Genomic DNA, 23,558 nt, shown 5'->3' with positions numbered 1-23,558 from the left:
ATGTGGTAGCAGAACACCTGGAAAGCATAAACGTGTTTGGACAAAGACAGCATGGGTTAACGAAAGGGAAATCTTGCTTAACAAATCTACTGGAGCTTTTTGAGGATGGAACTAGTAGAATAGAAAAAGGAGAACCAGGGGATGTGTTGTATCTGGATTTTAAGAAGGCTTTTAATAAGGTCCCACATAAGAGGTTCGTGTGCAAAATTAAAGCAGATGGGATTGGGGGTAATATACTGGCATTGATTGAGAATTGGTTGACAAACAGGAAACAGAGAGTAGGAATAAACGGGCCTTTTGCCAGGTGGCAGGCAGTGAAGTGTGGCGTACTACAGGGAGCAGTGCCTGGGCCCCAGCTATTCACAATATATATTAATGACTTGGGTGAGGGAACATTTCCAGGTTTGCAGACGACACAAAGCTGGGGAGGAAACTGAGTTGTGAGGAGTATGCAAAGAGGCTCCAATGTGATTTGGACAAGTTGGGTGAGTGGGAAAATGCATGGCAGATGCAGTATAACTTGGATCAATGTGAGGTTATTCACTTCGGTTGTAAAAACAGAAAGGCAAATTATTATCTGAATGGTGACAGATTGGGAAAGGGGGAGGTGCAAAGAGACCTGGGTGTCCTTGTACACCAGTCGCTGAAAGCAAATATTCAGGTGCAGCAAGCAGTTTGGAAGGCAAATGGTATGTTGGCCTTCATTGCAAGCGGATTTGAGTACAGGAGCAAGGAAGTCTTACTACAGTTATACAGGGCTTTGGTGAGAGCACATCTGGAGTATTGTGTGCAGTTTTGGTCTCCTTATCTGAGGAAGGATGTTCTTGCCATGGAGGGAGTGCAAAGAAGATTTACCAGGCTGATTCCTGGGATGGCAGGATTGACAATGAGGAGAGATTGGGTTGACTAGGCCTATACTCACTAGAGTTTAGAACAATGAGAGGGAATCTCATAGAAACCTATAAAATTCTAACAGCACTAGTCAGGCTATATGCAGGGAGGATGTTCCTGATGGCTGGGGAGTCCAGAATCAGGGGTCACGGTCTCAGGATATGGGTATGCCATTTAGAACCGAGATGAGGAGAAATTTCTTCACTCAGAGGGTGATGAACTTGTGGAATTCTCTACAAAGAAAATTACAGCACAGGAACAGGCCCTTCGGCCCTCCAAGCCTGCGCCGATCCAGATCCTCTATCTAAACATGTCGCCTATTTTCTAAGGGTCTGTATCTCTTTGCTTCCTGCCCCTTCATGTATCTGTCTAGATACATCTTAAAAGACGCTATCGTGTCCACGTCTACCACCTCCACTGGCAACGTGTTCCAGGCACCCACCACCCTCTGCGTAAAGAACTTTCCACGCATATCCCCCTAAACTTTTCCCCTCTCGCTTTGAACTCATGACCCCTAATAATTGAATCTCCCACTCTGGGAAAAAGCTTCTTGCTATCCACCCTGTCTATACCTCTCATGATTTTGTACTGCAGAAGGCAGTGGAGGCCAAGTCATTAAATATATTCAAGAAGGAGATAGATATATTTCTTAATACAAAAGGGATCAAGGGATATGGGGAGAAAGCGGGAAGAGGGTACTGAATTATACGATCAGACTTGATCATTTTTGAATGGCAGAGCAGGGCCGAATGGCCTACTCCTGCTCCAATTTTTCTATGTTTTCTGAGATGACTGACTTAATCATTGGTTCCAGCATCTTCTCAATGGCAGACATTAGGCTAACAGGCCTATCGTTGCCTGCTTTCTCTTTACTGCTTTCTTGAACAGGGACATTACATTTGCAGTTTAATATCCACTGGAACTGTTGCAGGATCTAGGGAATTTAAGAAGATTACAACCAATGCATCCACTATCTATGCAGACACTTCTGTTAAACCTTAGAATGTAGGCCATCAGATCCAGGGGACTTGTCAACCTTTAGTCCCATTAGTTTTCCAAAAACATGTTTTTCTCACGTTGGTGATGTTTTAAGTTCCCCCCTCCTTACTCCCCTTGATTTTCTACTATTCTTGGGATGTTTTTTGTGTCTACTTCTGTGAAGACAGATGAAAAATTCTTGTTCAGAGTATCTGCCATTTCCTTGCTTCTCTTGGATCAATCGTTCAACGGAAACCGACAGCTGCTGTTTAAAATGTTTCCTTGACACTACTCACCTGGCGCCAGCAATAGGTGTTGTTTGCATAACTGTCCCCATCCCTACTGTCTGGCTCTGTTCCCTCTATTCACTGCTCAATAACAACACAGTGTGAAACTGGAGCTAAACCATGAACATGCATTACAGGTTTGAGGAGAGAAAACAACAATGATTTTCAACAGCAGCTTCTTCCTGCTCTGTCTCCGTTACCTTGTCCACAAACAGCCTGAGAAAGGCTTCTCCTTCCGCGCTCACTCCATGTTCCTGCTCCACACCACCTCTTACAAACAGCCCCCAACTCCCCCTGAACTTGCTCCGTCGTCAATGCTGATCTCTGAGCCCCTCTGCGGACGGGCTCTCAAAGCAATGTGCTGCTGGAAGGAGACTGCTGTTTACTCACTTACCCCGGGGCTCTAAGTCTCCATTCCCGTCTGCTTCAAACAAACTTCTTCCGCTCACTAATTAAATGACGCAGAAGGACACGGCTGGAGGAGGCGCATCGCGCATGCGCTTCTTTCCCCACTCATTTACAAAAAAAATAAATTGGTATAAAAGCAAAATACTGCGGATGCTGGAAATCTGAAATAAAAACAAGAAATGCTGGAACCACTCAGCAGGTCTGGCAGTATCTGTGAAAAGTGAAGCAGAGTTAACGTTTCGGGTCAGTGACCCTTCATCGGAACTGACAAAAATAAACTGGAACTTTCCCCAGTTCAGTTTTCTCCGAGTTTGAGCAAAGGAACTGGGGCTGTGGGGAAAGGTCAGAAAACGTTTCAAGCTGGGGGATTCCCCCTTTCTGAAGCTCAGTTTGAGATCATTCCCTGCAGTGTGTTTGCTCTTCATTCACCCGTCTTCTCAAAGCAATTCTCCGAGGGAGTCGCTGTGTTTGCTGCGATCGCGCAGGAGTTAATATCTGACAGTAACAGTCCCAGATTAATGTCATCACATTGAAACTGTCCTTCACTGACAGTCATATCGAACGGTGTGAGCTGAGATGACAGAGATCAACAGGGCCAAGAGCGTTAAATTTGGAACATTGTTCACCTCACTCTCTAACTGTTACCCAGAGTCTAGGAATAATAATGTGTCTGTTCATGATACAATGTCAGTTAGAGATGAGACTGCACCGTCTGTCTCCCACGGATCTTTCAAGATAAAATGAGGCTTCCAGGTCAGCCTGTAACTGCTGATGGGGATCTCTCTCTCTCTCTCTTTCTCACTTATTCACTTTCAGCTCTGTCTCTTGTGCTCCATAAAAACGTGGGATCCAGTTATTGGGTGTGATATGGACACACTAATAGAAAATGCACTATTGATACTCCCTCTCTAATGCTGTACATATGTTTGGGATACCATTATTTAGGATGATATGTATGCACTTTATTGTGTTACTAATACTGTCTCTGATGATACATAAGAATGTGTAATACAGTGTGATATGGACACACTGTTACGAATGGTCGGACTGATTCTCTCTCTCTCTGTGGTGCTGTATATGAAAAGGGGATAATGTTAGTGAGCATGATAGAATCATAGAATCATAGAAGGTTTAAGGCAGAGAAAGAGACCACTTGGCCCATCATCGTATGCGGCAGCCGAAAAACAGTGAACGTAAAGGAATGGCAGGGGGGCTTCAACCTCGAGAGTCCACCTCCTGTGCTATGTGGGAGCTCCTGGATGCTTCCCGTGTCCTGGAGAACCATTTGGCGGTCATCACCTCGTAGCAGATGTAATGTCCAACAAAACTCCGCTCTCGTTGATTGACGTCTATGCCCCGGTTCAATGCAGCGAGCAGCTGACCGTCTTCCAGCATCTCCCACTGCTGCTGGCGACATCCAGGCCTGTCATCCTAGGCGGTGACTTCAAAGGCATCATCGATGCACCTTAATGATCCGGCAGAGACGACAGCAAACTGGATGCTATGTCCAGATCCTTAATAGAAACAGTAAAAGATGCCAAACTGCACGACGTCTTCAGCAAACCTGCAGACAGAGCGCAGCATAGATACACATGGTCAAGAACGGACGGGTCTGCCCATTCCAGGATTGACTTCCTATTTGTGTCCCGTGTTTTCACGGTCAGATCCACCGACGTCAAGCCGGTGTTCTTCTCCAAGCATTGCCTTTTACTGGCTGACTTTCACTTACAGGATGACCAGCGGGTTGGCAGGGGGAGATGGAAGCTCAATGCTACACTGCTAACCCCAGAGAATGTTGAGGAACTCAAAAGGGATTACAAAGGTTGGAGGACCGTGAAACCCCACCTTTGAGTCTCCAGTTCAGTGGTGGGAAGCGATCAAGGAGAACATTAAGAGGTTCTTTATCTTCAAAGGGGTTCAGAAGGCGAGAGAGATAGACAGATGAAAATGTCACGACTCCAGAAAAGTATGCAAAATCTGCTCTGGCTTCAGTCGATGGGGGTCAAGGTCAAGGAGGACCTTCATGAGGTGAAGAGCCAGCAGGCCTCGCTCTTTGCCACGGAGGCCTACAAGATCATCTTCCAGTCCAGAGTCCGCTCCATTGAGCAGGATGAGATGTGCTTGTGTTACTTCTTCTAAAAGGTACACAGAGAGAGCTCTGTTATCAGCAGCCTGCAGGAAGAGGATGGCTCGGTAATGTCTTCGCAGTCCGACATACTAAGGATCAGCAAATCCTTTTGTGCTGGGCTGCATGACGCGAAGCCCACAGACAGCAGAGCCTCCCAGTCCTTACTGTCATCTATCACAGAGGTCTTAGATGACAGCAGGAGGGAGAGACTGGACAAACCGCTAATTCTGGATGAGCTGACTAAGGCCATCAAATCCTTCGAGATAAGTAAAACTCCTGGAAGCGACGGCTTACCGGTTGAGTTGTATTTGGTCCTGTGGGACTGGGTCGGCCCGGACCTGCTGGAAGTATACGACAGTATGCTCCTAGCCGGCAGCATGTCAGAATCCATGAGGAAAGGCATCATCACCCTCATCTACAAGGGGAAGGGGGAGAGGGCAGAAATCAGAAATTGGCGGCCCATCTCACTGCTTAATGCAGACTACAAGATACTGTCAAAAGTCATAGCCAGTCGAGTCAAGTCTGCTTTGGAGTTGGTGATCCACCCTGATCAGACCTGTACTTTACCCACTCAGGGACACGATCACCCACATTCGGGACAGGAGGGTGGACACCTGCCTCATCCGTCTGGGCCAGGAGAAGGCTTTTGACAGGATATCGCACACCTACATGATGGACGTACTTTCGAAAATGGGGTTTGGGGAGGGAATCTGCAATTGAATCAAACTGCTCTACACAAACATCAGTAGCACAGTCTCAATCAATGGGTGGGAATCAGAAAGTTTCCCGATCCAATCTGGAGTCAGACAGGGTTGTCCTCTCTCCCCTGTCTTGTTTATTTGCTGTATTGAACCCTTTGCTGAGTCTATTAGGAAGGATGCGAGCATAAGAGGGGTGACAATCCCAGACAGTGGAGGCACTCAGGTTAAAACCTCCCTGGACATGGATGACGTCGCAGCCTTCTGCTCGAACCCGCTGTCTGTGCGCAGACTATTGAGCATTTGCGACCAGTTCGCACTAGCCTTGGGAGCCAACGTTAACCACGGCAAGAGAGAGGCCATGTTCTTTGGGAACTGGGCTGACCGATCCTTTGTCCCCTTCACCGTCAGGTCAGACTACCTGAAGGTGCTGGGGATATGGTTCTGAAGGGCCGCGGCATGCACCAAAACCTGGAAGGAGCGAGTAGCCGGGGTACAACACAAGCTGAGCATGTGGGAGCAGCAACTCTCTCCATTATGGGTAAGAACCTGGTCCTCAGGTGCGAGGCGCTCACGTTGTTGCTGTAAGTGGCACAGGTCTGGCCCATACCCCATTCCTGCGCTGTGGCGATCACCCGAGTCATTTTCCGCTTCATCTCTGGATCCAAAATGGACCGGGTCCAAAGGGACATGATGTTCAAACCTCTGGATAAGGGTGGGCATAATGTACCCAATATCACCCTCATCCTGATGACTACCTTCGTGTGCGGCTGCATCAAGCTGTGTGCAGATCCCCAATACGCCAACACCAAGTGTCACTACGTGCTGAGATTCTCTCTGTCCGCAGTGTTGTGAAGGAAGGACCTGGTCGCATTGCCGTGGAACGCTCCATCTAGTTGGACTGTGCCGTACCACCAATCATTCGTGGAACAGTTTCTGCGGAAAACACCTTTGACCACCAATCCATCAGGCAGTGGTCTGCACGGAATGTCCTCAAGGCCCTATGGGAAAAGGAGATGGTGGATGCTGTCGGATGGTTACCCGAGCAGACTGCCAAATCATTTGGCGGAATGCCTCATCACCAGAACTTTCCAACAAGCACCACGATGTAGCTTGGCTGGTGGTGAGAAGTGCCCTCCCCGTCAGATCATTCCTGCACGCCCGAAGTCTCACCCCCTCCGCACAATGCCCTCGAAGTGTCTGCGGTGGGGATGAGATGGTTGCCCAGCTTCTTCTGGAATGTGTCTTTGCAAAGCAGGTGTGGAAAGAGATGCATTGGTTTTTGTCGAGGTTCATCCCAAGCAGCTCTGCAACACAGGAGTCTGTGCTCTCCGGGCTGTCCCAAGGGACACACACCGAGATAACCACAACTGCTGCTGGAGGACTATCAATTCGGTGAAAGACACTCTTTGGTCTGCCCAAAACTTGGTGGTCTTCCAGCGCAAAGAGTTGTCCACCACCGAATGTTGCAGAATGGCACACTCGAAGGTCCAGGACTACGTGTTGAGGGACGCACTAAAGCTTGGGGCAGCCACAGCAAAGGCTCAATGGGGAAAGACCACCATGTAAGCTCCCCCCACCAAGCTGAACTGAGGGGCTGGATCCATGGAAAACCCCCACAAAATGTAGCGGGAAAATTTTCGTTTGCCATAAAATGTATATGGCATGAAAAATGAAATGGAAGGGTTGTGAGGCAACTCACTCCTGCATTGAAGGAAACTGACCTCCTTTGCACTGTTTGTATTTTGTGACTTGGTGCTGTTTGGAACTGTTTTGCAATGTATTTTTTACAGATCTTTATGAATAAAGTATATTTTGGAAATAAAAAAAACATTTGTGCAAGTAAGTGTTGTCAATTGCGGCTGCTTGAGCTCTGGGTTTGGAACTTGAGCAGCAGCTGGAGACACTGCTGTGCATTCATGAGGAGAGTTGCATGGAAAGCATGTTCATGATTAGAGAGAGATTCGAGATACAGCACTGAAACAGGCCCTTCGGCCCACCGAGTCTGTGCCGAACATCAACCACCCATTTATACTAATCCTACACTAATCACATATTCCGACCAAACATCCCCACCTGTCCCGACATTCCCTACCACCTACCGAGACTGGTGACAATTTATAATGGCCAATTTACCAATCAACCTGCAAGTCTTTTGGCTTGTGGGAGGAAACCGGAGCACCCGGAGAAAACCCACGCAGACAGAGGGAGAACTTGCAAACTCCACACAGGCAGTACCCGGAATCGAACCAGGGTCCCTGGAGCTGTTAGGCTGCGGTGCTAACCACTGCGCCACTGTGCCGCCCACAGTGGTCACCCCACAGGTTAAGAGTACGCAGGGAGAGAGGGAATGGGTGACCACAAGGCAGTCAAAAAGAATCAGGCAGGAAGTGCAGGACACCCCGAGTGCATCTCACTCTCCAACAGGTATTCAGTTCTGAATACGGAGGACAGTGATGCTTCACCAGGGGAGTGCAGCCAGATCCAAGTCCATGGCACCATGGGTGACTCAGCTGCAAAGGTGGGTACAGGGAAGATTGGAAAAGCCATAGTGATAGATGATTCAATAGTGAAGGGAACAATCAGCTATTTCTGTGGCCACTGACGTGAATCCAGGAATGGTGTGTTGCCTCCCTGGTGCCAGGGTCAAGGATGTCATTGAGCAGTTACAGAGCATCCTGAAGGGGGAGGGTGAACAGCCAGCATTTGTGGTCCACATCGGAACCACCAACATCGGTAGAAATAAGGATGTTGTCCTGCAGTCAGAATTTATGAAGCTAGGTAAGAAATTAGCAAGCAGGGCATCAAAAGTAGTAATCTCCGGTTTATTCCCTGTGCCACGTGCAAGTGAGTACAGGAATAAAAGGATAAGACAGATGAGCCTGTGTCTGGAAAGATGGTGCAGGAGGGAGGGCTTTAGATTCTTGGGACAGGTCACACGGATTGCAGTTGAACAGAGCCTGGACAGAGTTCCTTGCGGGACATTTTGCAAGTGCTCTTGGCGATGGTTTAAACTCATTTCGCAGGGGGATGGGAACCGGAAGGCATGGAAGGCAGAAAATTAATGGATGAGTCTGGAAGAAAGAGGAAACAAAGGTTAGAAAATTTAAAAAGAGTTTGGCAGTGCTCAAGCATATCTTTTTCAATGCAAGGAGTGTAGAAAATAAAGCAGATGAGCTGAGGGCACAAATAGACATGTGGCAGTATGATATCACAGCTATTACAGAAACATGGCTTAAAGAGGGACAGGAATAGCAGCTCAACATTCCTGGTTACAGGGTTTTCAGATGTGATAGGGAGGGGGATAAGAAAGGAGGGGGGGTGGCAGTTTTGCTCAAAGTAACTATTACAGCTGTGAAGACGGATGATATGTTGGAAGGTTTATCAAATGAGGCCGTATAGATTGAGCTGAGGAACAAAAAAGGGGCAATCACACTGCTGAGAGTGTGCTATAGACCCCCAAACAGGAGATAGAAGAGCAGATATGTAGGCAAATCTCTGAGAAGTGCAAGAACAATAGGGCAGTAATAGTAGGGGATTTTAACCACCCCAACATTGACTGGGATACTTTTAGTGTGAAAGAAATTGAGGGAGCAGAAGTCTTGAGGTGCATTCAGGAGAACTTATTTTAGCCAATATGCAGCAAGTCCAACAAGAGAGGGTGCAGTTTTAGATGTAGTTTTAGGAAATGAAGATAGGCAGGTGGAAGGAGTGGCAGTGGGAGAGCATTTTGGTGGTAGTGATCATAATTCAGTCAGTTTTAACATAATTATGTAAAGGACAAGGATAGAACAGGTGTTTAAGTTCTCAGTTGGGGCAAGGACAACTTTACTAAGCTGAGGAGTGAGTAAGCAAAAGTGGACTGGAAACAGCTACTTGAAGGTAAATCAATGTCAGAGCAATGGGAAGCACTCAAAGGGGAGATTCCAGGGGTTCAGAGTCAATATGTTCCCACAAAGAAAAAGGGTGGGAAGGCCAAATCTAGAACCCCATGGATCTTATAAGGTAGTATTATAAGGCAGTAACGGAAAGCTTATGCCCGACTCAGAGAACTCAATACTACTGAAAGCCGAGAGGTGTATCGAATGTGGAGGGGGGAAATCAACATTGAAATTAGGAAAGCTAAGAGAGGGCATGAAAGAATATTGGCAATCAAAATCAAGGTTCGCACAAAGATGTTTTATCAATACATTAACAGAAAAAGGATAACTATGGAAAGAGTATGGCCCATAAAAGATCATGAAGGTAACCTGTGTGTAGGGGCAGAAGATGTTGGCACTGTTCTTAATAAATACTTTGCATCTGTCTTCACAAAAGAGGGTGATGATGCAGATATTGGAGTTAAGGAAGAAGGGTATGAAGTATTGGATGTGATCAATAGAGGGAGAGAGGACATATTAGTGACAGGACATACAAATAGCATATTTGTAAGTTGATAAATCACTAGGGATGGATGCAATGTACCCCACGCTGTTAAAAGAAGCAAGAGAGGAAACAGCGGAAGGTTTGACCATCGTTTTCCAGACCTCACTGGATACAGGTGTGATGCTGGAGGATTGGAAGACTGCGAACATTGTACCTCTGTTTAAAAAGGGAGTGAGGGATAGACCGAATAATTACAGGACAGTCAGTCTAACCTCAGTAGTGGGAAAATTATTGGAATCTATTCTGAGTGACAGGATAAAATGTCACTTAGAAAGGCACAGATTAATCAAGGATAGTCAGCATGGATTTGTTAAGGGAAGATCTTGTCTGCCCAACTTGATTGAAATTTTGAAGAATTAACAAGGAAAATAGATGAGGGTAGTGCAGTTGATGTAGTCTACATGGATGTAAATGTAGGGGGCATGATCAAGAAGTTTGCAGATGACACAAAGATTGGCTGTTTGATAAATAGCAAGGAGGATAGCTGCAGGCTGCAGGAAGATCTTCATGGTCTGGTCAGTTGCACAGAAAAATGACAAATGGAATTCAATCCAGAGAAGTGTGAGGTGATGCATTTGGGGAGGTCAAACAAGGCAAAGGAATACACGATTAACAGGAAAATGCTGAGAGGTGTAGAGAAAGTGAGGTACCTTGGAGTAAATGTACACAGATCCCTGAAGGTCGCAGGACAGGTCGATAAGGTGGTAAGAAGACAATATGGAATCCTTTCCTTTATTAGCTGAGGTATAGAATATAAGAGCAGGGAGGTTATGCTGGAACTGTATAAATCATTAGTCAGGCCACAACTTGAGTACTGTGTGCAGTTCTGATCACCTCATTACAGAAAGGATGTAATTGCACTAGAGAGGGTACAGAGGAGATTTACGAGGATGTTGCCGGGACTGGAAAAATGCAGCTTTGAGGAAAGATTGGATAGGCTGGGGCTATTCTCCTTGGCACAGAGAAGACTGAGGGGAGATCTGACTGGCATGTACAAAATTTGTGGAGTCTGGATAGAATTGAAGTGAAGGGCCTGTTTACCTTAGCAAAGAGATCAGTGACTAAGGGAATAGATTCAAAGTGATTGGCAGAAAGATCACAGGGGAGATGAGGAAAATACTTTTTAGCCAGAGGGTGGTGGGGGTCTGGTGGAATTGATACTGTATGTTAGTTTCGTATTGCATCACTTTTTAGAATGGTATGTAATGTTTATATCAATCTACACTGATGGAATTGATTCTGTCTCTTTCAATTTCACAGTATGTGCGAGGTCTGAACTGGTATCAAATTTGTGTCTCAGCTTACAATATCTTTCAGCACCTTTGAAACATTCACTGCAATGAATGTTGTACTTGTATGCAACTTGTATTTCAGGGTACACTATGGGGATGTTTAAACATCCTTTATAATGAATGGGTGTGAGCTTTGGGTATGATATTTAATTTAAATCTCAGGATACATCACTAGGTTAGATTCTGTGCCATTCAATCAGTAGCGTGTGCCAATTCTATCTGATATTTAATTGCTAGCTCAGTCTGCATTAAATTTGACAGGCAGAGAGATCTGGGCGTACAGGTCCACATGTCACTGAAAGTGGCAACGCAGGTGGATAAGGTAGTCAAGAACATATGGCATGCTTTCCTTCATCGGTCGGGGCATAGAGTATAAAAATAGGCAAGTCATGCTGCAGCTGCACAGAACTTTAGTTAGGCCACACTTAGAATATTGCATGCAATTCTGGTCGCGACACAACCAGAAGGACGTGGAGGCTTTGGAGAGGGTACAGAAGAGGTTTACCAGGATGTTGCCTGGTCTGGAGGGCAATAGCTATTAGGAGAGGTTGGATAAACTCGGATTGTTTTCACTGGAACGACGGAGGTGGAGGGGCGACATGATAGAGGTTGACAAAGATATGAGTGGCATGGACAGAGTGGATAGTCAGAATCTTTCTCCCTGGGTGGAAGAGTCAGTTACTCGGGGACATAGGTTTAAGGTGCGAGGGGCAAAGTTGAGAGGGATGTGCGAGGCAAGTTCTTTACACAGAGGGTGGTGAGTGCCTGGAACTTGCAGCCGGGGGAAGTGGTGGAAGCAGGTACGATAGCGACGTTTAAGAGGCATCTTGACAAATACATGAATAGGATGGGAAAAGAGGGATACGGACCCCGGAAGTGCAGAAGGTTTTAGTTTAGGCAGGCATCAAGATCGGCGCAGGCTTGGAGGGCCGAATGGCCTGTTCATGTGCTGTACTGTTCTTTGTTAGATTGACACATTGCATTTCAATCTGCTAGTGGGTGTGATTTTGACCTGGGATTGAAGTATCTGACTGTCAGTGGGACTCAATCGGGGTGAAATGGAAAAAACTTCTTTCTCTCCTGCTTTGTTTGGTTGTTGGATTGAAAATGTGTTTCTGGAACTTGGGATCAATGTGAGCCTGACTATTTCTGCAATCTGAGACCAGGGAACTGATGAACTATCTGTCCCTCTGCAGTCTGAGTGATAATGTACCTACTGTGTGTGAGTGGAGCTGGCTGCTCTGTTCCTTGTGCCTCGAGTGCAGCAACCATCACATTCATCACAATATCTTCAAGTATTTGCCTGTATGAAGAAAAAAATATATCTGATAACTCAAGAACAGATGCGGTGCATAATATCAAAGAGGTCAATTTAATTTCTCAATCAATAATCATTAAGAACATCCACAAATAAAAACCGGTGTCATTATCTGCCTCCACTGAAGTACTGAAGCTCCCAGCTCCTGCATCGCAAGTGTTCTGGGCAGATCCATCCAGACAAAACACTGCACTGGGATCGTCCCAACTGCTCTATGCTCTACATATATTTCCAGCCATCCTGCTTCACATGCAAAAAAATTTTTTAAATGAAGCCCGATATGTATATCCCTCGATTCCTTTCTCCACATACAATTGTTCATTTGTTCCACCTCCCCTTCAGTGCATCGATACTATTCACCCCAACCTCTCCCTGTGATAACAAATTCCAGATTCGAACCATTCACTGCGTAAATACATTTTTCATGAATTCCTCATTGGTTTTATGAATGACGATTTCATATTTTGGCTCTTGTTTCAGATGCCACCACAAGTGGAAGCATGTCCCCATGTACTCTATAAAAGCCCTTCACTATTTCCTCACTTTTATCATTTGTTAGTGTGATGTAGGCATCACTGGCTATGCCAGCATTTGTTGCCCAATCCAAATTGCCCTTGACAAATTGGTGGTGAGCTGCCTTCTTGAGCCGCTGCAGTTCTTGAGATGTAGGAACACCAACAGTGCTGTTTGGAAGGGAGTTCCAGGATTTTTACCCAGCGACAATGAAGGAATGGCGATATCGTTCCAAGTCAGGATGATCTATGAATTGGAGGGGAATTTGCAAGTGGTAGTGTTCCCTTGCAACTGCTGCCCTTGTCCTCCTCAGTAGTCGAAGTTCCAGGTTTGGAAGGTACTGTCAAAGGAGCTTTCGTGTGTTGCTGCAGTGCACCTTGTAGATGGTACGCACTGCTGCCACTGTGCATCAGTGGTGAATGGGGTGATTGTTGAAGGTGGTGCTTGGGGGCAATCAAGCAGGCTACTTGAGTGTTGTTGGAGCTGCACTCATCCAGGCAAGTGGAGAGTATTCCATCATACTCCTGCATTGTGTCTTGTGAATGGTGGATAGGTTTGGGGAGACAGGAGGTAAGTTACTCACCACAGAGTTCCTAGCTTCTGACCTACTCTTGTAGCCACGGCATTTATGTGGCTGGTCCAGTTCAGTTTATGGTCAATGGTAACCCCCCCCCCCACCCGCCCACACCCCCCGCCCCCAAATGTTGATGGTGGGGGATTCAGTGATGGGAATGCCACTGAACATCAAGAGGAGATGATTAGATTCTCTCTTGTTTGAGATGGTCATTGCCTGGCACTTATCTGACGCGAATGTTACTTGCCACTTATCAGCCTAAGCCTGGATGTTGTCCAGGTCTTGCTGCATCTGGGCACGGGCTGCTTCAGTAGCTGAGGAGTCATGAATGGTGCTGAACATTGTGCAATCATCAGTGAACATCCCCACTTTCGGCCTTGTGATGGAGGGAAGGTCATTGATGAAGCAGCTGAAGATGGTTGGGCCTAGAACACGAGCCTAAGGAATTCCAGCTGTAATGTCCTGAGACTGAGATGATTGACCTGAACAACCACAGCCATCTTCCTTAGTGCTAGGTATGACTCCAAACAGCAGAGGGTTTTGCCATGATTCCCATTTACACTAGTTTTGCTGTGGCTCCTTGGTGCCATTAATGGTCAAAGGTTGCCTTGATGTCAAGGGCAGTCACTCTCACCTCACAATGCAATGTTTCTTTAACTCTAAAATAAAAGCAAAATTCTGCAGATTCTGGAAATATGAAATTTAAAAAAACAAAAATGCTCAAAATACTCAACAGTTCAGGCAGCATATGTGGAGAGAGAAACAGAATTAACATTTCAGGTCTGTGTCCTTTCATCTTACAATATGTTTTATGTCCTCGTATGCAATGGTCAGGTTCATTCAGTTTGCAGTAATGGAATTAATAATGTGTCTTCCACTCTGACTATTTGTGAGATTTGTGGAGTGGTGTGTCACATGGAGCTCAGTCTGCAGTCTGGGTACATTATTGAGATTAATTCTGTACTTTACAATCAGGTACTGTTTGTCTGTTCCATCTGACATTGAATTTGTAGTTCAGGCTGCTCTCTTGTGAGAGTGACACAGTGCCTTGCAATCTGATAGTGGGTGTGATTTTGGACTGGGATTGATGTATCTACCTGTCAGTGGGACTGAGTTGTGGTGAAATGGAAACAAGTTCAATCTTTCCTGCTCTGTCTGACTGTTGCATTGACTGTTGGTCTCTGGAACTTGGGATCAGTGCCGGTCTGACTACTTCTGCTGGTGGTGATTGTGGAACTGATGTCTCTGCTCTCTGTGAGTGATACTGTACTTACTGTGTGTGAGGAGCTGGCTGCACTTCCTCGTGTCGAGGAATCACGACATTTATTCTGCTTCCATCAAGTATTTGCCTGCAGAAAGGAAATGTATTTATTATAATTCAGGAAGAGATGTGGTAGAAGATACAAAAGTGACCAAAACAATTTTTCAATTAATAATCATTATGAACAATCACAAAGGAAACCCAGCAATACAAACAGAGTCAGTGTCTGATTCCACTGCAGTCCTGCAGACCCCAACTACTGCATACCAGGGGCTTTGGCCATTTTACAACAATTAAATGACATCCAGAAACAATCCACTGTGCCATGAATGGGACAGACCGACGGAACAGGGACTTTTACACAGGTCAGATTTCCAGTTCCCGCACCCATGGTCTAACCGTTCAAGTGAAACCAAACAGCCACTGTTTAAAATGTGTCCTTCACACTTCTCACCTGGTGCCGATAATAGATTCTCTTTGTATAACTCCCCACATCCTGACTGTCCGCTTCTGTTCCCACACTTCACTGTCCAATAACAAGAAACTGTGGGAACAGGCTGGATCGCTCGCTTTGCGCTGGCACGGACATGATTGGCCGAATGGCCTCATTCTGTGCCGGAATTTTTCCATGTTTCTGTTTGCGGAATTGTTGCAGAAATCTGCGCCTGCGCTCCCCTCCCCCAGCACTGCCTGTGAGCGGAAGAAGATGGTTTAAAACAGCCGCCAATGGAGAGATCCCGGTCCCGGTGGAAGGGAGCAAACAGCAGCCTCGTTCCAGCAGCACATCGCTTTGGGAGCGTGTCCGCAGATAGACTCAGAGATCAGCATCGAGTCCGGGGCAAGTTCAGGGGCAGGTGGGGGCTGTTTGTTTGAGGCGGAGTGGAGCAGGAACTGGTCCCGGAACATGGAGTGAGTGGGGGAAGGGAGAGGCCATTCTCGGGTTGTGTGTGGACAAGGGGATGGAGACAGAATGGGAAGAAACTGTTACTGCAGTGCAGTCAAACAATGATAATATTTGTATGGCTGGGCTTCCTTTGTGGGCGTTTATAATTATTATGAGAGATTAAATTCATTAAAATCCTGTATCTTCTGTCTCACCAGTATTTGAATTATAAACATTCTTTTGTTTAAACAGACAAATAATTGAATGAACCAAAATAAATGTGATGTTTCCTCCACCAAGTTACATGGAAGAGTGTCACCAGCTCCTTCTCACACACAGTCCGTACATTATCACTCACAGAGTGCAGAGACACAGACAGGTCATCAGTTCCACAGTCTCCGACAGCAGAAACAGATCCAGAGACACATTTTCAATCCATCAATCAAATGGAGCAGGAGAGACGCACGTTGTTTTCATGTCACCCCAACTCAGTATCACTGACAGGTAGATTCACAAATCCCAGTCCAAATTCTCACCCACTATCAAATTATCAGTGTGTCAATCCCACAATAGAGCAACCTCAGTTACAAATTAAATGCACATAGAACTGACACATGGTTGCTGTTTCAAAGTTACAGAAATAACCTCAATGAAGTGCTCCGAGATTCAAGTTAAATACCAGCCTAATATTTACACGGGTTTTGACTTTATTATCAGTATTAATTCCCATAATGTGTCCAGACATATACATTAGATACAAATCTCAAGTGCATAATCAGATTGCAGAGGTACAAACTCAGATTCCACTTTAAAACTCATCCGGATTGTGAAACTAAAAGATACAATATAAATTTGATTAGTATAGTTTGAGCTATAAATTACATACCAGTCCTAAAACCTCATATAGTGTCAGAAGGAAGATACTGTACAATTCCAGACTGAGCTCATTTTACATGCAACTCCAAGATTCTCACTCAGAGTTAGACTGAATGGCACTGATCAAATTGATGAGTACAGCCTGAGTTACACTTGCACATCAATCCTGTATCAGATAGTAGGATACATTATATTTCACTATTGTGTTCACAGTGACAGATACTATTTAATACTGGGCAAAACCTCAAACAGGATTTATGTATCTACCTGTCTGCTTAAAACCTACCACATCAGTGGCCTGTTGATGTGCTGAATTTTTATGTAGAATAAATCCAGACTTGCACCAATCCCAGTGACGGAAGGTTATCTAATGAATCCCACAATCACACAGAGTACCAGACACTGACAGTTAGAGAGTGATTTTGAAACACATGCTCAGTGCCAGATGCTGAAAGGTATAGGTTGATTACTGCACTCACTGACAGTACCTCAGCCTGAGTCATCTAAAGCAACCTAACACACAAATAGTAGCACTGAGAGATTGAGAAAGAGTCCAAAACTCAGAGTAACAGACACTGATAGACACAATCTGAAAACTGCACGCACATGGATATAGTATTGGCTAACTCACAAGAAACAGAGTGGGGATAATTGGGGAATTTTCAAATTGGCAAACTGTAACTAATGGAGTGCCACAGAGATCAGTGCTGGTGCCTCAATCTTTATGGTCTTTATTAATAACTTGCATGAAGGGACCGAGTGTAAATCCAAATTTATGGATGGTACAACGATAGGTAGGAAAGCAAGTTCTGAGAAGGACACACAGTGTCTGCAAAGAGATATAGATAGGTTAAATCAGTGGGCAAAAGTTTAGCAGATGGAGTATAATATGGGAAAATGTAAGATTGTCTACTTTGGCAGGAAGAATAGAAAAACAGAATATTACCAAGGAATCTGTGTGTCCAGGTACATGAATTACAAAAAAGTTAGCATGCAGCTATAGCAAGTAATTAGGAAGGCAACTGGAATGTTGGCATTTTTAGAGAGGGGAATGGAGTTTAAAAGTAGGGAAGATTTGCTGTAACTGTACAGGGCATTAGTGACATCCCAACTAAAGTACTCCACACAGTTGTGGTCTCCTTACTTAAGGAGGGCTATACTTGCATTGGAATCAGTTCAGAGAAGGTTCACTCGGCTGATACTTGGGAAGTTGGATTGTCTTATGAGAAAAAGTTGAGCAGGTTGGGCCTATACTCACTGGAGTTTAGAAGATTGAGAGGTGATCTTATTGAAACCTATAAGATTCTCAGTGGGCTGGACAGGTAGATGCTGAGAGGATGTTTCTCCTTGTGGGGGAATGTAGAATTAGGGACCACAGTTTCAAGATAAGTGGCCTCCCATTCAAGAAGGAGATGAGGAGGAATTTCTTCGCTCAGAGGGTTGTTCATCTTTGGAATTCTGTTCTCCAGAGGACTGTGGAGGCTGGGTCATTGAATATATTCAAGGCTGTGATAGACAGATTTTTGATCTCCAAGGGAGTCAATGGTCATGGGTGCAGGCAGGAAAGTGGAGTCAAGGCCACAATCAGAACAACCCCGATCTTACTGAATGGCGGAGCAGGCTCGATGGGCCAAATGGCCATCTCCTGCTCCTATTTTGTATCTTTTTATCTTCTTACACACACACACACACACACACACACACACACAACCAGTGTGTGGCAGTGGATCCAGAATTAATCCCACTTTCGTACAAAATACCAGAGACTGAAAGGTACAGAATAAATCCCACAGATACATACAGTATGACTGACAGGTACAGAATGAATCCCATGCTCACACACAGCACCAGGGATTGAAAGATACATGTGATTCCCACCCTCACAGAACAATATCAGACTGAGTTACAGAATGATTTCCACATTCACATCGAGCACCTTTGACTGCTAATTAATTCATCCCACAATCACACACACTACCAGAGGCCGACAGATACAGAATGTATTGCACACTTTCACAAAGTACCAGTGAGTGACAGGTACAGAACGAATCCCACATTCACAAACTGTACTAGACAATGGCAGATCCAGTACCAATGACCAATTCAGAATGAACTCCAAATTTACACATGACACTAGAGATGGAGAGAATTAATTCCACATTCACACTCTGCGAGAGACTGATAGTTACAAAATGGATCCAGAACATGCAGACAGTGCCAGAGACTGACAGTTACAGAATGAAGTAAACACTCACATACAGTACCAGAAATGACAGAAATGGAATTGATACCACACATAAATGTGATACCAGAGATGGAGCATAAAGAATGAATCACACACACACACAACAAGAACAGAGATAGAGTTATACAGAATGAATCACACACACACACAACAAGAACAGAGATAGAGTTATACAGAATGAATCTCACGCTCATGTACAGGCCAACAGATTAACAGGTAAACAATCACCCTCAAACACACATACATAACCAAGGGTCAGTTCAGAATGACTGCAAAACTCAAATAATGTGTTCGAGGTTGAAAGATGCAGATGAATACAAAACTCACACACAAGATACTCATCGATACAGCCTGAAAACTGCACTCAAACACAGTGCAAGGGACCGACAGATACTGAATGAATCCCACACTCATATTCAATACCAGAGACTGACAGATGCAGAATGGATGTCACACTAAACTTCTTCTTCGGAACTCCCTCAGGAATGAGGATGACTTTCTTCCACTCCAGGGTTGTGGGTCATTAGGCAAGTGAATAGTCCAATTCTTGATCCACACACTCGGCCACAGGTGGGGCAGATGGTGCTTGGTGAGGTGGGTGAATGGGATTCTCCAATTTCCAAATACTCCTTCCACTCTTTGCATTTGGTTGCTTCCTGGGCATGTCGACGAATTTCAAACTGGCTGGCACCTTCGCGGATGCTTCTTCTCCATTTTGGGTGGTCTCAGGCAAGAGATGCCCATGAATCAGTGCAGATGTCAGGGCTTTTCAGCATGTCTTGAAGGAAATTCTTGTAATGTTTCCTCTGCCCTCCTGGTAGCTTCTTGCCCTGATGGAGTTCAGAGTAGAAAGCTTGTTTTGGGACTCTGGCGTCAGGCATGGGGATGATGTGGCCCGTCCAACATAACTGACTAGCCATGACCAGTGTCTCGATACTGGGGATGTTGGCCTGAGAGAGGACACTGATATTGCAGCGCCTGTCCTGCAACTGAATTTGCAGGATCTTGCGGAATCACCACCGGTGATATCTCTCCAGGGCTTTGAGATGTCTGCTGTACAGTATCCATGTTTCTGACACATACAGGAGGGCAGGTAACACTGCAGCCATGTCAACCATGAGCTTGGTGTCTGATTTAAGTTCTTTGTCATCAAACATTCTTTTCCTCAGAGGACTGAAGGCTATGCTGACACACTAGACGTGATGCTGAGTGTCATTGTCGATATCTGCCCTTGGTGACAGGAGGTTCCCAAGGTATGAGCAGTGATCCACATTGCCCACTGGTTTACCGTGGATCTTGATAGTCGAGGGGCAGTGTCGGGGAGCAGGCTGGGAGAGGACCTCTGTCTTCTGGATGTTTTGCTTAAGGCCAATTATTTCATACACCTCCGTGATTGCATTGATCAGGGTTTGACGCTTGGCCTCTGAGTATGCGCATACGCAGGCGTCGTCAGCATACTGCAGCTTGATGACAGAGGTTGGAGTGGCCTTACATCTGGACTGGAGGCAACGTCGGTTAAATAGTTTCCCTCTCGTCCTGTAGAGTAGATCTACACATGCGACCTAAAGAACAGCTGATGGGCTGAAAGAACACTGGAACAACAAAAACGTGCTGACAGCCACGACATGTGAGGATTCTTCAGCACAGTCAAGACCATTTATGGCCCAAATTACCAAGGACCTACCCTACTGAGAGTAAAGAATGGAGTGACACTGATCAAGGTCAGAGAGGCAATCAGCACTCGTTGGAAGTAGCACTTTGAAGATCTCCTCAATCGCAACTCAGTCCTTGATGCAAGTGCCCTTGACCGCATTCCACAGCATGCTACCCACCGTGCTGTCAGCACAATCCCAGGCTGACAGAGATTGAAAAGGACATCTGACAGCTAAAAAACAATAAGGCCGCTGGCATAGATGGAATTCCCATCAACATTCTAAAATCTGGCAGAGAAGCACTCTTGACACAAATACGCTGTCTCATTTCCCTCATTTGGAAGGAGGAGAGTTTGACAGGGGATCTCCGAGAAATTGGAATAGTGATCATCTTTGAGGAAGGTGACAAGACTGACTGTGGTAACTACAGAGGGGTATCCCTGCTGTCCACCACAGGGAAGGCCATCACAAGAGTCCTTCTCAACTGCCTCCTCCCCGTGGCTGAAGAGCTCCTCCTGGAATCACAATGTGGATTCTGTCCATCAAGTAGCACAATGGACATGATCTTCACAGCAAGACAACTCCAAGAAAATGTAGGGAGCAGCAGCAACCTTTATACCTGGTTTTCTCTGACCTGACAAAGGCCTTCGACTCCACCAACCAGGAGGGATTATGGAACGTCCTCAAATTTGGCTGCCCAGAGAAATTCATCATCATCCTCTGACGACTGCATGATGACATGCAAGCTGTAATCCTTCCAACGGACCTATCACTGACCCAATCCCAATGCAAACTGGGGTCGAGCAAGGCTGTGTCATCGCACCAATGCTCTTTTCCATCATCCTTGCCACAACACTCCACCTCATCTCCTCATACTCACAGTACCAGAGACTGACAGATACAGAATGGATGTCACACTCACAGTACCAGAGACGAACAGATACAGAATGGATGTCACACTCACAGTACCAGAGACTGACAGATACAGAATGGATGTCACACTCACAGTACCAGAGACTAACAGATACAGAATGGATGTCACACTCACAGTCCTAGAGTCTGATAGATACAGAATAAATCCACACAGCACCGGAGACTTCTTTTCTTCTTCTTTGGCCTCCTTGTCTCGAGAGACAATGGGTAAGCGCCTGGAGCTTGTCAGTGGTTTGTGAAGCAGCACCTGGAGTGGCTATAAAGGCAAATTCTAGAGCGACAGACTCTTCCACAGGTGCTGCAGGTAAAATTGGTTGTCGGGGCTGTTACACAGTTGTCTCTCCCCTTGAGCCTCTGTCTTTTTTCCTGCCAACTGCTAAGTTTCTTCGACTCACCACACTTTAGCTCCGCATTTCTGGCTGTCCGCCAGCTCTGGCGATCACTGGCAACTGACTCCCACGACTTGTGATCAATGTCACAGGACTTCATGTCGTGTTTGCAAACGACTTTAAAGTGGAGGCATGGACGGTCGGTGGTTCTGATACCAGTGACGAGGTTGTTGTACAATGTGTCCTTGGGGATCCTGCCATCTTTCATGCGGCTCACATGGCCAAGCCATCTCAAGCGCCGCTGGCTCCGTAGGCTGTATAGGCTGGGGATGTTGACCGCCTCAAGGACTTCTGTGTTGGAGATACGGTCCTGCCACCTGATGCCAAGGATTCTCCAGAGGCAGCAAAGATGGAATGTATTGAGACGTCGCTCTTGGCTGACATACGTTGTCCAGGCCTCGCTGCCGTAGAGCAAAGTACTGAGGACACAGGCTTGATATACTTGGACTTTTGTGTTCCGTGTCAGTGTGCCATTTCCCCACACTTACTTGGCCAGTCTGGACATAGCAGTGTTCTCGCACCTACACTGTTTGGGATCTTCTTCTCCCTGCTGCTCTCACATGCGTTCAAGTCTTCAGAAGAAGGAATTTTACTCCAAGATCAGATGGCAGTTTGTTCAACCTTGCCCGTCTAAGAGCGAAGACCAAAGTACAGAAAGCCCACATCAGGGAACTCCTCTTTGCTGACGATGCTGCATTAACATCCCACACTGAAGAGTGTCTGCAGAGACTCATTGACAGCATTGCGGCTGCCTCCAACGAATTTGGCCGAACCATCAGCCTCAAGAAAACGAACATCATGGGACAGGACATTATAAATACTCCATCCATCAATATGGGCGAACACGCTCTGGAAGTGGTTCAAGAGTTCACCTATCCAGGCTCAACTATCACCAGTAACCTGTCTCCCGATGCAGAAGTCAACAAGCACATGGGAAAGGCTTCCACTGCTATGTCCAGACTGGCCAAGAGAGTGTGGGAAAATGGCGCACTGACACGGAACCAGACACTGAGAGCTACCAAATTACATAACACACTCAAACACAGTAGCAGAGAGTAAAATAAACGGAATTAATTGCACACTCACATGCAATAGCAGAGACACAACGACACAGAATCAGTCAAAAAGTGTCCTCCCAACAACAGCCAGGACATTTCCAGGGAGCTTTACACAGGGATCGGCTGTTTTACTGTCAACTGGGACTGGAGAGAGTCTTTGTGAAATATACTTACGGATTGCAGTAAGGGTGTTTGTGATTGGTTGCAAATATTTATTCTGATTGGATGGCGGAAGACACCAATTAGGCAATTTCAATATAAAACTGTTTAGACATCACTCCCAATCACCCAATCACAATCTTTACTTTCCCCCATCCCTCATTAGCATAGAGCTGTGGGATTGTCTATTTAATCCGCACTCGGAAGGGGTTTGGTTTATTTCTGTGTCTGCAATTGGATCTGAAGATGGTTGAGGAGAAGAAGAAAGCAGCTGCTAAGAAGGGCGCCAAGAAAACTGTGAGAAAACCGTCAGCAAAGGGCGGCAAGAAGCGGAGAAAGTCGAGGAAGGAGAGTTACTCCATCTACATAGTGATGAAGCAGGTTCACCCCGACACCGGCATCTCCTCCAAGGCCATGAGCATCATGAACTCGTTTGTGAACGATATTTTCGAGCGCATCGCGGCTGAGGCTTCCCGCCTGGCCCATTACAACAAGCGCAGCACCATCAGCTCCCGGGAGATCCAGACCGCCGTGCGCCTGCTGCTGCCCGGGGAGCTGGCCAAGCACGCCGTGTCGGAAGGGACAAAGGC

Source organism: Heterodontus francisci, unplaced genomic scaffold (genome assembly GCF_036365525.1).
Source record: "Heterodontus francisci isolate sHetFra1 unplaced genomic scaffold, sHetFra1.hap1 HAP1_SCAFFOLD_51_2, whole genome shotgun sequence".
In the NCBI taxonomy this organism is placed as follows: Eukaryota; Metazoa; Chordata; class Chondrichthyes; order Heterodontiformes; family Heterodontidae; genus Heterodontus; species Heterodontus francisci.
The sequence above is the reverse complement of the archived record's forward strand: the minus strand, read 5'-3'. Positions refer to the sequence as shown.